The 14,110-nt window shown below is 44.9% G+C and overlaps 1 pseudogene; it reads left to right on the top strand.

Moving 5' to 3' along the window:
* Window positions 1-659: 659 nt before the first annotated feature.
* On the top strand, window positions 660-778 carry LOC134939092 (5S ribosomal RNA; annotated as a pseudogene).
* Window positions 779-14,110: the final 13,332 nt, after the last annotated feature.

Genomic DNA, 14,110 nt, shown 5'->3' on the forward strand with positions numbered 1-14,110 from the left:
GATCCATCATGTACTTCCCCATTTATTAGGGGAAAGGGGGCAAATCTATACTTTGTGATACACAATTACCTATTGATATTTCCATGATTATTATGCTTAATTGCTTCTTCTTCCTTTTTGTACACTATTACTGGATAAGGATAGGGGAGGAGTAACCCTCATGCAATGGACAATGCATTTGATTATTACCATATACGCTTTAATTGAATGTCACTGACAATGACCATACTATTGACACATTTCTCTTATTGTTTTTGAGCATTTCAGAGAGGACATTATCAAACCCTCTTTTTACTTAGGCTGATTAGGAGCACCTTTGTGTGTTTTTTTGTAGTGTCAAATTTACAGACTGCACGGTCAGCATTTGATGGTTGAATTCAGATCATTATTGGTCAGACCATTCTGGCATAAAATCTATCGGCTTGTGTTATTTTTTATTATTATTTTTTGGTATTATTTATCTCGTAATTGTATAGCCAGAATTACTGTCTGAAATCAGAACACTGCCGATCAGACTTCCCAGTACTAAAATCCATTAAGTTTATTATACCATTACCATCATTCATTTCTGACCACATACAATCCAACATTTATTCAATTTGTGATTGATCTTGGGTTCCAATACAATCGGAAAACGGTGCGCCTAGGAGACAAAGTTTACCTACGGTCAGACCGCACTGAGTATGCCCAAACTCGTCTGATCTTGGAAGCCAAGCACTGCAGGGCCTGGTCAGTACCTGGATGGGGAACCACCAGGGAATACTAGGTACCGTAGGTATTTTACTCTCCAACAGCCTAAGCATTTTGGGACTCATCACATCAATCTGATCTTAGGTCAATAGTATTTATCATATTATATCGGAATCGAGGGAGTGACCTCATCCATCTAAATTCCTTTCTATGGAGGATATGCCTGAATTTCTTTACGGATGAGTGTCCTCATATTTTCGCGCATCTTTAATATGATTTTGCCCACAACAGGTACATTGGTACTGGCAAATATTTATGTCCTTTAAACACTAATGCCAGCTCTCGTTTTTTCTTAAGTATATATTAATAAAAGTTAATTTTTAATAATTTCATCATTTCAATCCTGTCAAGTGTGCCCAGGAAAAGGCCCATAGTTTTCCTTTTTTGGTCCTTTGTTCTCTTCAAAGGCCCATATTTGTTGTTTCACAGGAGCTCCAGCTCGGCACAACCTCCCGGATCTGCTGCCAAGCAACCGACAATAAATTATTTAATACTTATTACCAACTCATAGGAAAACAACTTCTTTCAAAGCTATAGCTCAATATCTATCATGGGCCCAAAAACTAAATTACAATTTTTTATCTAGGAAGGAATTTAAGTCAGGTATAATGGAAACAGTAAGTCTACTCTACATTATCTTTACTCTTCACGTCTCCTAATCTGACAAGATACATTTTTATACAACAGTTTCCAAAGCACATAAGCACAAGTTTAAGTCCTATTTGCTCACTTTTCAGTAATATCCACGAGACTTCCAAATTTCAAGGACCTCTTATAGATGTCAGAGAGCATAAAACACTAGGGAAGTGGGAGGTCATCCTGGCCCTGCCCACCAGTGCACAATGTAGGGAACCACATAATTGTAGAGGTTAACAATCACTAGGTTGACACCAGATGGTCAATGGTTGACAGATGATTGGCTCACACACAGTGACTAAGTTTAACATGGTCAAAAGGTTGGCAGGTTCAAAACATGGTTGACACAATAGGTTGACATTATTTTTTTTGTTATTTTAGCCTAACCCTAACCCTCCCTCTAGTACTTAACCCTAACCATTCCCTCTGAAAGCCTAACCCAAATGATGGTCATACATCAGGACGATCCGCATCGAATCGGATCGCATCACGTCTCATGATTTCCCTTGAACTCCCCAGCAGCTCACTGGCAGTCCCAGCCTCACGAGTGACACACTATGTGCTAACGAAAATGTGCCACTCAAATTCATACGATACATTGTATGTGCCTAAAACATGGTACGATGTGCATACAATAACGACGGATAATATGGGTTGCACGTATGATCAGAGGATGTGACGTTAGGCCTGCGGGACCACGCATTGCATCGCACCCAAAACATGCATGATGTGCACAGGATGCATCATATGAGGCATTGAAATTGTGTATTCCTACACGATATCAACCTTGTGTATGACCAGCACAACTGTCCCCTATGGTAGCCTAACCCTAACCCTTACCCTAGTGCCTAACCCTAACCAACCCCATGTGGGTTCTCTAACTCTCTTACCACAGCCTTCACTGTTGATTCACTGGCTAGCATGTCTTTGCTGGCCAGTCATCTCATGATGTCCATGTTTGTTTTACTTCAGTACAGTATAATGGTCCTTCTGCATGGGCAATGCCATCTTGCCTGAGGTCAGATGACACTGTTGCAGCCAGTCACAGAGACCTTACTACTCCCATGACTTCAGTGTCCAAGCCAGGCACAGACTGCCCTATAGAAACCATTCCCAGTCACCTGTGCTTTGCTAGTTCAGCTTGAATCTTGGAATATTCTTTTTCCTGCTCAGCAGCTCTGACAGCTGACTCCTACTTCAGACTGTACATTACACTGTATATCATCCTACATAGCCAGACTAAGAGGGGGAATACTGTACCTTAGGCCCCCTTTGTCATGGGCACCCCAGCCAGAGAACACCAACATCACTTGCTTTCCCTCTTATGCAGCAGCAGAACCAAGCAGCCAAAATGCGAGCAGGACAGTTTGCAGTGCAGGCAGAGACACAGGAGTATCAGGTTTTATGAGACACTGATAAAGCTTTCCGACCAGAGGAGAGATAGGAAAGTGGAGAGAGCTGTGACACAGGGATCCCAGCTTCTTCTCCCAGCCTGGGTGTCTGGTTCCTGTGTTACCTGTTATCTAATGAGGGTCTAGAGAGAAACCTCCTGAGCCTTGTCCCAGTGTGGAAGTAGTACAGAGACTACTGCTATTCTTGCATGTGACAAGATTTTATTTTTTTAGGTGTGTTTTAAGGTTGTTTATGTTGTCTTTGTTGCCCTACAAGAACACAATCCATACATCCCGACCATGACCCATTCCAGGAGAGACAAAATGCTCTCTACCTGGACTTCCTTCTTAAGTTATGACTGCATCACCTGTGTTGAAGCACCTTTCTTATCAATTAAATAGTTCAACACAAGTGGCACCAATCATATATTATGAGGGAAGTCCAGGTAGGAGCATTTTGTCCCTCCTGGAATGGGTCATGTTGGGAGGTATGTATAATCTAATATATCCCCACCACCACTTCCACCAGAGCCTCTCTATTTTAAATGCCCCAAGCACCCACATGGCTTAATCTGGCCCTATCATCCAGCCTATACTCTCCAGCTCAGCAGTGTGTCCCATTATCAGTTACTCACTGCTGCGTGCCATGTGCACACTCCACTGAGCACATTAAGGGGGTTATTCAGAGATGGTTGCAGATTATGCTATCGCAGCAAAATCTGTGACCATACTACTCACATGTTGGGGGCCGCCGAGCACAGGGCAAGGCCACCCAACATGTGTAGCACTATGCGATCACAATTCTATTGCATTGCATAGAGGTTAACCCCAGCCTTTAGACTGAATGCAGCAGCTGCTTTAAGCTCTGAATAAGGGCCTAATTCAGACCTGATCGTAGATGTGCGAAAAAACGCACATCTACGATCAAAATCTTTTACATGGGGGGGCGCCAAGAACAGGGCAAGACCGCCCTGCATGCTGGGTCCTGCCCAACCACCCCACAGACAAGCGAAAGCTTTGCACGACAGCAATGCTTTCGCACCTGCTAAGAAACCCTCAGACAGCTACCCGCCATGTTTTTGGCCGAGCGGCTGTGTGTGATGTCGCGCAACCATCGCAACCCAACCCAGCAATGGTCCAGACACGCCTCTATTGTCCGGGCTGCACCCCCCCAATGCCACCGCAACACCGCCAACATGCCCTCGACCTCCTCCGCCTGTCAATCAGGCAGAGGCGATTGCACAAGTAAGATGCCATTGCATCTCACTGTGTGAACATGTGCAGTGCGGCTTCTGCACGTGCGCACACTGCACTGGCCTTCAGCCTGCGTATGCTACCGCTGCAGCGACCAGGTCTGAATTAGGCTCTAAGGCCGTAGGTGCAATTACTTCTTTGGCTTCCAGAATCCTGCATTTTTCATTGTATTCAGGGCCTAATTCAGACCTGATCGCTGTGCTGCTAATTTTGCTGTCCTGCAATCAGATAGTTGCCGCCCAAGGGGAGTGTTAATTTGCCCGTGCAAGTGTGCGATCGCATTTGTACGCCATGCAAAAATGTCCCTCAGACAGCTGTAAATCCGTTCGCACCTCACTCATCACCGAATGATTTTCCTACTGTGTGCAGTCTGTGCGCAGCCCAGTACTTACTCCTACAGTGCGATGAGAACAGGCTGATCAGGTCCGGAGTTGACGCCACACATCCTCCCAGAAAATGCTTGGGAACACCTGTGTTTTTCCTAACACTCCCAGAAAACGTCAGTTACCACCCACAAATGCCCTCTTCATGTCAATCAGCTTGTGAATGGTTGCGCAATCGAAATTTTGGCACCAGCTTGTCGCTGTTTGGCGATGCCTGTTGTTTGGTGATGCGCGCGCATATTGAGGTGCATGCGCAGTCAATCGATAATAGCCCACAGCAGCAATCCGGTCTGAATTGGGCCCTCAGTGCTAACAGCTAGATCAGGTGCACATCATTACCAGCCTGTAATACCTGTTACTCTGTTATAAGCAGTGTGTCCGGGTGGTCTTCAGTATGCCGAATGTCGGGATCCCGGCGCACAGTATACCGGCGCTGGGATCCCGACACCCGGCATACCAACAGCTATTCCCCTTCGTGGGGGTCCACGACCCCCCTGGAGGGAGAATAAAATAGTGTGGCGCGCGTAGCGTGCCCGCAGCGTGGCGAGCGCAGCGAGCCCACAAGGGGCTCCTTTGCGCTCACCGCGCTGTCGGTATGCCGGCGGTCGGGCTCCCGGCGTCAGTATGCTGGTCGCCGGGAGCCCGAGCGCCGGCATACCGTACTACACCCGCGTGTCCATCTCCAAGCACTGTGGTAGTGCTCTCGTGTTGTTTCTGCTATTCAGTTTGGTTCTCAGCCTTCCCTAATTCAGTGACGTGCAGTCAGGGTAGGCAGAGCCTCACCGGTCATACTCCAGTACACTACAGAGTTTTGAGTATAAAAAGGATTAGAATAATTTATAAATATAATTTTTGGATTATTCATATCATCTTTGTGTTATTCTAAGAATTTTTATAGTCCAAAGTCAACACCATTTATATTGTTGTGTAAATCTGGCTCTAATACTAACCAGTGCCTTACCAGCCATTGACCTCACTGCCCTAATTACACCAGTGTGCTTTTCTGCTTCAGAAAAGCACACTGGTGTAATTAGGGCTGTGATGGGCAGTGGCCCCCAGCATGTGATTCAAAGGATTGCAAATTTTGCTAAAGTCCAAAAAGTGCTCTCCAGTACTATCTGCACTTTTCCCTGCTTAGCACCAAGTGCTCACGCATTCACTACTACCCAGTCTGGTGGTTCCTTTCACATCCTATCTTCTGTCCCTGACACAACCATCAAGCACCATTTATTCTCTAATGTTCTAGGCTTCAGTTTTGTAGCTGTCATAGTCAGGTAGCATATCTGTCCCTTAGCCTAGTATTACTCTTCTCTCTTTCCTATCCAGTATCATTAATACAGTTCTGACAGTGGTCTCAGTCCTGTGCCCACAACAAACGAAGAACCTGGCACCGACAGCCTAACCCTCAAAATCTTGAAAAACCATGAAAAAATCATGTCCACTTTGTTTTGTTTTTTTCCAAATATATTTATTGGAGTTTTTGCCAGAGAGAAACATCAAGACAAATATTACAAAAGGTACACAAGTAAGACAATACATTTTTTGTGTAAGGAAATGAAAAATGAGTTATGAATACATGAAACAGAAACGAGCAGTACCTAGTTGCTTCAAATTATACCGTACTTCAACATCTCGTTATGGTTAACGGTCCCAATTTGTCTATGATAGATTGTCTAAGAGAATCTACATCTGTCTCATGTCACTCTGGTTATTTTCTAGTAGAAACATACGATGACAATAACCATTCAAATATCAAACATGAATAACAAAATAGTAGGAAGGAAAAGGAGGGGAGGGGGGGGGGGCGATCTGGTCCGGTGGTGTCAAAGCAGATATGATCTACCTAAAGGAGCTCGATCAACATTCACAATAGGAGTAGAACATTTTCAGTTAGATAGTAGAGCTAAAACTAAATATATATTAGACTTCTTCAATTTCTAAGAGCATTAAACATTAGAGCCTTTATCTATACATCGATATGCCCACCAATTCATCTTATCAAAGAGTTTAAAGATCCGTGCTTGGGCGATATTGTCTAGAGTGTCTATATAAGGACCCCACTTTCTATAAAATAAAACAGCTCCTTTTTCTAGGTCAGGTAGAGCAGTTTGTCTATCCATATATAAAGTTTTTATCAGTAACGCTTTAAGCTCTAATATTGAGGGGGTAGTCTTTGCGATCCAATGTGACAGTATTACTTTCTTTGCTATAGTCCCAATGTTGACCAGCACAGGTTACATTACATTTTAGGCAGTGAGCAGTGGAATCAGGGTGTAGTTTGTGATAAATGGCTTGGGAGGTGTAAGCCCTATGTATCGTCTTGAAATGTATTTCCTGCAGGTAGGAAGATTTTAAATGTTTCAATGCCTTATCATAGTAGGCCAATACCTGTGTGTGAAATTCGGAAATGGAAAGATCTCGTCGCCATGAAGTTTCTAAACTGCTCCATATCTTAGGAGATGATTGTTTAAGGAGGTCCTCATACAAGTATTTAGCTTTATATGGGATACTTTTAAGAAGATCGATAAGTATAGATAAAGAATTTGGGGTCGATCGGGTATCAGGGGATGTAATCAGGGATTGTACATAATGTCTAATTTGAAAGTACGCAAAGGAGGTGTTAGCGGAGATGCCATACCTATCCTGTAGTTCCAAATAGGTGTACATCTTCCCCCCAGGGTCAAAAACATCTGCAGTAGAGCATATGCCCTTATGTCTAAGTCTGAGTAGCGCAGACTCTGTCATACCAGGTAAAAACATTGGGTTTCCCCACAGCGCAACATGCTTAGAATAACCATGGTGTCTCACAAATTTTTTGTTGATCAGTTGCCATATTCTATAGGTGTCAGAAAACATCGGATTTACCCAACACTGAGGAGGTAGGTAGTTCTTAGGGGTGTGAAGTAACGCATTAGAATAAGGCGCTAGCAATGCACAATCCAAGTTATATATCACAAAATTACTCCGTTCATACAACTAATCTATGATATATCGGAAGAAAAAAGTATGTAAATATAACTGAAAATCAGGAAGTCCAAGTCCCCCCTGCTTACGTTTGAGGCACAACTTGGCTTTAGCCACTCTAGGTTCCCATAGAAAACAACCAATCATAGTGTCAAGACGTTTTATATCTGCTTTAGCTAACGAAATAGGTAACAATTGCATAGTATAAGATATTTTAGGAAATATTATTGACTTTATCACTGCCACTCTTCCAAGAAGTGAGAGAGGCAGTAGATGCCAAGCCTCAAACAATTTGGAGATTGCGTCAAGAAGAGGGGAAAATTTGACCTTATACAAAGAGGACAAGGCCAGTGGTATGTGCACTCCTAAATACTTGAAATGAGACCGCACTACCTTAATGGATCGAAAATCAGTCTCAGTAGACAAAAAGGCAAGATTACCAGACACTGGCATAATCTCAGATTTGTCCCTATTAATCCTATAGCCAGATAACTCGCCAAACTTGTCTATGATATAAAAAATAATCGGTAAAGAATGGGAAGGGTTGGAAAGAAAAAGCAACATGTCATCTGCAAATAGTGCCACCCGTAAATCTATATCTCCTATCACAATACCACGGAACAGGGGGGATTGGCGTAACGAAAGGGCTAAAGGTTCCAGTGCAAGTGCAAAGAGAAGTGGGGATAATGGGCAACCCTGTCTGGTGCCGCGTTGTATGGTGATTGGTTGGGTTAAGTAGCCGTTGCATGATATTTGAGTGTAAGGGTCAGAATATAAAGTAGATATATATCCTATGAATTTAGTAGGGAATCCAAATTTCGACATGGTGTCATAGAGATGTTCCCACAACACCATGTCGAAAGCCTTGTCAGCATCCATGGACATAATTGCCCTATCTGTCGTAACTGTAGATTTTGAAGAGTCATAAATAGCAGACAGTACCCGTCTAATGTTAGTTATAGAAGTCCTACCCATAATAAATCCAGTTTGGTCACTATGTATGATACTTGGGAGAAATAGTTTCAAACGATTAGCTAAAATCTTTGTGAGCAGTTTGTAGTCAGTATTAAGGACAGGGCCGTCTTTTCGTATGGGCTCAATGGGCTCTTGCCCAAGGGCCCCAAGAGAATAAGGTCCCTAGGCTGATAGCTGGGGGTCCCTTCTTTCCAGGGGTACCAGATTTTTTAAAATCGGTCCTGGGGAACCGAAGATATCCGACTTGAAATCAGTGGTCCCCATCCAAGCCTGTTAACTGCTCTTCCCAACCCGATATTTCAGGTTCTGTCCGATTTAGAGTATTTCTAAGGGTATAAGCAAAAAGCTGTGACTCTCCCCTTTTATTGGACACTGGCAGCTTGTTTCTACTATGCCCAGAACCAGATATATCAGCCTTCCAGCAGATGGTCCCTGCTCCAGCTCCACATGCCTAATATGCAGTTTTATATTTTCATTGGTGAATTGCTCTGGCTCCTGAACTCTGATCCCCAAGTCCCCAGAAGCTTCTGAAAGGTGGGACTCTCTAGTTTTTTTTATCCCATTCAAAGCTAAGAAATATATTTTCAGGAACTTGAGATATCTGCAGTCAAGCAAGCTGCCCTCCCACCAGAAAATTATAAATATAAAGCCCACTCCACTAGCACCCCTCCCCTATGTATTAAACACCCCCTACCATCCTGGAAGTCATGTACCAGGGCTTCTTCATTCAGCCCAATGCCCCCTTCTACAGTTTAGCCCCATCTGTGCAGTAAAGGAGTAATTAGCAGAAATTACTGCTTGAGGTCCTACATGCTGAGCAGAAGATAGAACACCCCCTACCGCCCGCGGGACATCAAAGCTGCTGCTGATAGCTCCTCCCACCCCTACCGCTGGAGCATGGGTAGGGGGCCCAGTGCATAGCTGTGCCCAGGGGCCTACACTGCTGTTAAGACAGCTCTGATTAAGGAGGGAAATGGGTCTATATGATCCAGGGTTACTAAGATCTCTTCCAGGTTTAGGTAGGACTTTGATTATGGCTGAATTAAAGTGTATAGGCATTCGACCAGAATCTAATATATCATTAAACAGTGTTGTCAATACCGGAGTAATACGTTGATCAAGAAGTTTATAATATTCCGCCGTGAGGCCATCTGGTCCCGGGGTTTTACCAAGTTTTAACACCTTAATTGCATGATGAACCTCAGCCTCAGTGATAGGAGAAACTAAGGATACTTCCGCTAAATGTGATAATCGGGGGACATCCAATCCTTCCCAAAAATCAGCTACAGCAGCACCAGAAGGGCGTTCATCAGTATGTGCATAGAGAGTCTCATATAAGTCCTTCATGACTTCCGCAATCTGCGCACTAGAGGCAGTCTTGCTTCCATCAGATAACACTAAGGGGTGGACAACCATAGGGGGGTTTTGGCCCTTCAATAAATTGGACAGCAGCTTACCGGTTTTATTCCCAAACTTAAAAAATTGTGCATCTTTTGAAAACGAATAAGCTGTTTCCATCTTAGTGAGTATTGCATCAAAATGTGCCTTTGCTGTAAGGTATGATTGTTTCTTAGCAGCAGTTCGATGGGCATGATAAGAATTGTAAGTAGACGTCAGTACTTGTTGCGTCTCTACATATTCTAGGGATAAAGCCTTTCTGTGAGCTGTTACATAAGATATTATGGACCCTCTGACAACCGCCTTTGAGGCTTGCTAATAGATTGCTGGTTTGTCTTCCAACATGGCCGAATTATTCATTCTATAAGATTCCCATGCACTCACCACCTTGTCTTGGAAGTCTGATAACAGTGACAAACCAGAGGGGTACCTCCATTGTCTATATGGGCCATTGTCTATCCCAGATGGCAACACCGCCCACAGTAAAGCATGATCTGATAGACATATCGATTCCATCTCAACCTGTCTTATTTTAGGAAATAGATGTAATTATATAATCTATCCTGGAGAGGGTATGGTGTGCTGCGGAGAGACATGAAAATACCTTGTCAGTCGGGTGAAAGGAGCGCCATGCATCTAATAACTGTAGCCGCCTCATGAAGGCTGGAATACCTAGCTTCGGGAGGCGACGGCTTCTGTTCGGTATATTTTGTCTATCTAATGAGGATGAAGAAATCAAGTTAAAATCTCCACATACCACGTTAGGCAGGTTACCAAATAATTGCAGTTCTGCTATAAGTAGTTGAAAAAAGCTAACAGAATAAACATTGGGAGCGCAGTGGCGTAACTACTGCCTCCGCAGCCCTCGCGGTGGCTTGGGGGCGAGGGGCTGCCGGGGCGGCCACTGATTTAGAGCAGATTGACATGCTCGTCCGCATGTCAATCTGCTGTCTCCTCTCCCTCCCTGCTGCAAGGAGGGACACGGAGGGCACAGCGCGCGCCTCTCCCATGTCCCTCCTGCATCTCCGTCGGCTCTAATAAAGGAAGTGGCATTCGTGAGCTCTGATTGGCTCACGAACCGGCACTTCCTTTATTAGAGCCGACGGAGATGCAGGAGGGACATGGGAGAGGCGCGCGCTGTGCCCTCTTTGTCCCTCCTTCATAGCAGCGGGGGAGCGCGGGGGGGACACTGAGGGGACATATATGGCACTGGGGGGGCACTGAGGGGGCATGTATGGCACGGGGGGGGGCACTGAGGGGGCATATATGGCACTGGGGGGCACTGAGGGGGCATATATGGCACTGGGGGGGCACTGAGGGGGCATATATGGCACTGAGGGGGCATATATGGCACTGGGGGGTACTGAGGGGGCATATATGGCACTGGGGGGGCATATATGGCACTGGGGGGGAACTGAGGGGGCATATATGGCACTGAGGGGGCATATATGGCACTGGGGGGGTACTGAGGGGGCATATATGGCACTGTATGTGTACCTGGCACATGGGGGGCTATATTTGGATCTGGGGGCACGTGAGCACCTGGCACTGTGGGGGAATATCTGGCACTGGGGGCATATGTGGCGCTAGGGGGGGGGGGCTATATTTGGCACTGGGGGCATGTGAGTACCTGGCACCGTGGGAGAATATCTGGCACTGGGGACATATGTGGCACTGGGAGCACAGCCCTAGCAACAGCACTACCCCCTAGCAACGAGCATGACACCCAGTGTATGAAACCCCTGGCAACGAGCATGACACCCAGTGCATGAAACACCTGGCAACGAGCATGACACCCTGAGCATGAAAACCCCTGGCACCGTGCATGGAACCAAGAGCATGAAACCCCTAGCAACGAGCAGGTAATTTAAAAGTAATTAGAAACCTTACTGTAGGACTTAATGTGTAATGGGCATTACGGTGTGTGGCATAATGTATCACGGACATTGCGGTGTGTGTCATAATGTGTCACAGGCATTATGGTGTGTGGCATACTATATCACGGGCATTGTGGTATGTGGTATAATGTCTCAGGGGCATTGCAGTGTGGCATAATGTATAACGGGCATTGCGGTATGTGTCACAGGCATTACGGTGTGTGGCATACTATATCACGGGCATTGTGGTATGTGGTATAATGTCTCAGGGGCATTGCAGTGTGGCATAGGGTATAACGGGCATTGCGGTATGTGTCACAGGCATTACGGTGTATGGTATACTATATCATGGGCATTGTGATATGTGGTATAATGTCTCAGGGTCATTGCAGTGTGTGGCATAATCTATCATGGACATTGCGGTGTGTGTCATAATGTGTCAGGCATTACGGTGTGTTGTATACTATATCACGGGCATTGTGGTATGTGGTATAATGTCTCAGGGTCATTGCAGTGTGGCATAATGTATAACGGGCATTGCGTTATATGTGTCAGGCATTACTGTGTGTTGTATACTATATCACGGGCATTGTGGTATGTGGTATAATGTATCAGGGTCATTGCAGTGTGGCATAATGTATAACGGGCATTGCGGTATGTGTCAGGTATTACTGTGTGTTGTATAATATATCACGGGCATTGTGGTATGTGGTATAATGTCTCAGGGTAATTGCAGTGTGTGTCATAATGTGTCACAGGCATTGTATGTGCTATAATGTATCAGGGGCATTGCAGTGTGTAGCATAATGTATAATGGGCATTGCGATTCCTGTCGTCATGTGTCACAGGCATTACGGTGTGTGGCATAATGTGTCACAGGTATTACGGTGTGTGGCATAATGTGTCAGGGGCATTATGGTGTGCATATTGTGTCATGTGCATTATTGTGTGTGGAATAATGTCTAAGGGCCATTGCAGTATGTGGCATAATGTATACTGGGCATTACTATAAGGAGGAAAAATGACAAATAATGTAAGGGGCATGAATCAGGATTATTTTTCTTTCCTGTGGTGGCTAACGTCTGGGCGTGCAGGTTGCAAAACTGGGGTATAAGGAAGTCTTTTCCTGCAATGCCACGCCCCTTTATGCAAAACCACACCCATTCCAACAAAGCCACGCCCCCTTGTTGGTGGTGCGCGCGCATGTTTGTCCCTTTAATAGTGCCAATTAAGGGGGATGGGGGATTGGGGGGGGGGGGGGGGGGGGGGCGCCGAAGAATTTTTGGGCTTGGGGGAGAAAAACTTCTAGTTACGCCACTGTGGGAGCGTATACATTACATAATAAATATCTAATACCAGCTATTTTCGTATCACAAAGAAGATAGCGACCTTCAGGGTCAGCTTTAGTAGAAAACACTTCATGAGCAATATTTCTTTTGATCAATAGTGCCACGCCCCGTGTCTTCGATGAACAAGAGGCTGAGCCCAGTACAGTCCATCCTAGTATATTAAAACGAATAACATCTTTTTCTAGTAAATGCGTTTCCTGAAGAAAAATCAGGTTAATCTTTAGTTTGTTGAGATATAACAACATTTTTCTACGTATTTGCACCTTCTATATTCCACGACCCAATTTTAAGTATAGACATTACAACAGGTCAAGTGTGTATCTAAACAGTAGTACATATTGAGGTATTGATGACCAATATGGTTATGGAGTGTCTGAACAAGAAATACCACCAGACCAGAAGGGATTCTTGAGAGGGGGTGGGGAGATGAGAAGGAAAGGATAGACAAATTAACAGATAAACAGAAACTAATAATAAACATAGAACCAGTATGCTTCCTGACAGGGGTAACAGAGGACCCGCTAAGGACCAATGGAACCCCTGTAATAGCATAAAACAGACTTCCCGGGATTGCTAGCATCTTAGCGAGCAACACTCAGCGTGTTGAGCCTTTCATCCGGCCCACTGCCGCCGAAATTACTGAAACAACATCAGAATAGACAGAGTCTTAATAAAGTTCAAATTCCATCTCCTTCCGCTGCAGAGGACATATTATCATGGCATGTTTCCATAGTAGCTTGTTTAAGATAGGCATCTGCGTCTTGCACTGTGGTAAAGTCAACATGTGAGTTTCCATCATATAAGCGCAAACGTGCAGGGTACAGCAGCGCAAATTGCTTCCCTTTCGCCGCCGCCAAATGGGTGCATATTGGTGAGAATTCCTTTCTAGCCCTAGTCAGCTCAGCCGAATAGCCTTGAAAAAGCATTGGGGGTCATTCCGAGTTGATCGCTCGCAAGCTGCTTTTAGCAGATTTACTCACGCTAAGCCGCCGCCTACTGGGAGTGAATCTTAGCTTCTTAAAATTGCGAACGACGTATTCGCAATATTGCGATTACACCTCTCTTAGCAGTTTCTGAGTAGCTCCAGACTTACTCGGCATCTGCGATCAGTGCAGTGCTTGTCGTTCCTGGTT

Source organism: Pseudophryne corroboree, chromosome 6 (assembly GCF_028390025.1).
Source record: "Pseudophryne corroboree isolate aPseCor3 chromosome 6, aPseCor3.hap2, whole genome shotgun sequence".
In the NCBI taxonomy this organism is placed as follows: domain Eukaryota; kingdom Metazoa; phylum Chordata; class Amphibia; order Anura; family Myobatrachidae; genus Pseudophryne; species Pseudophryne corroboree.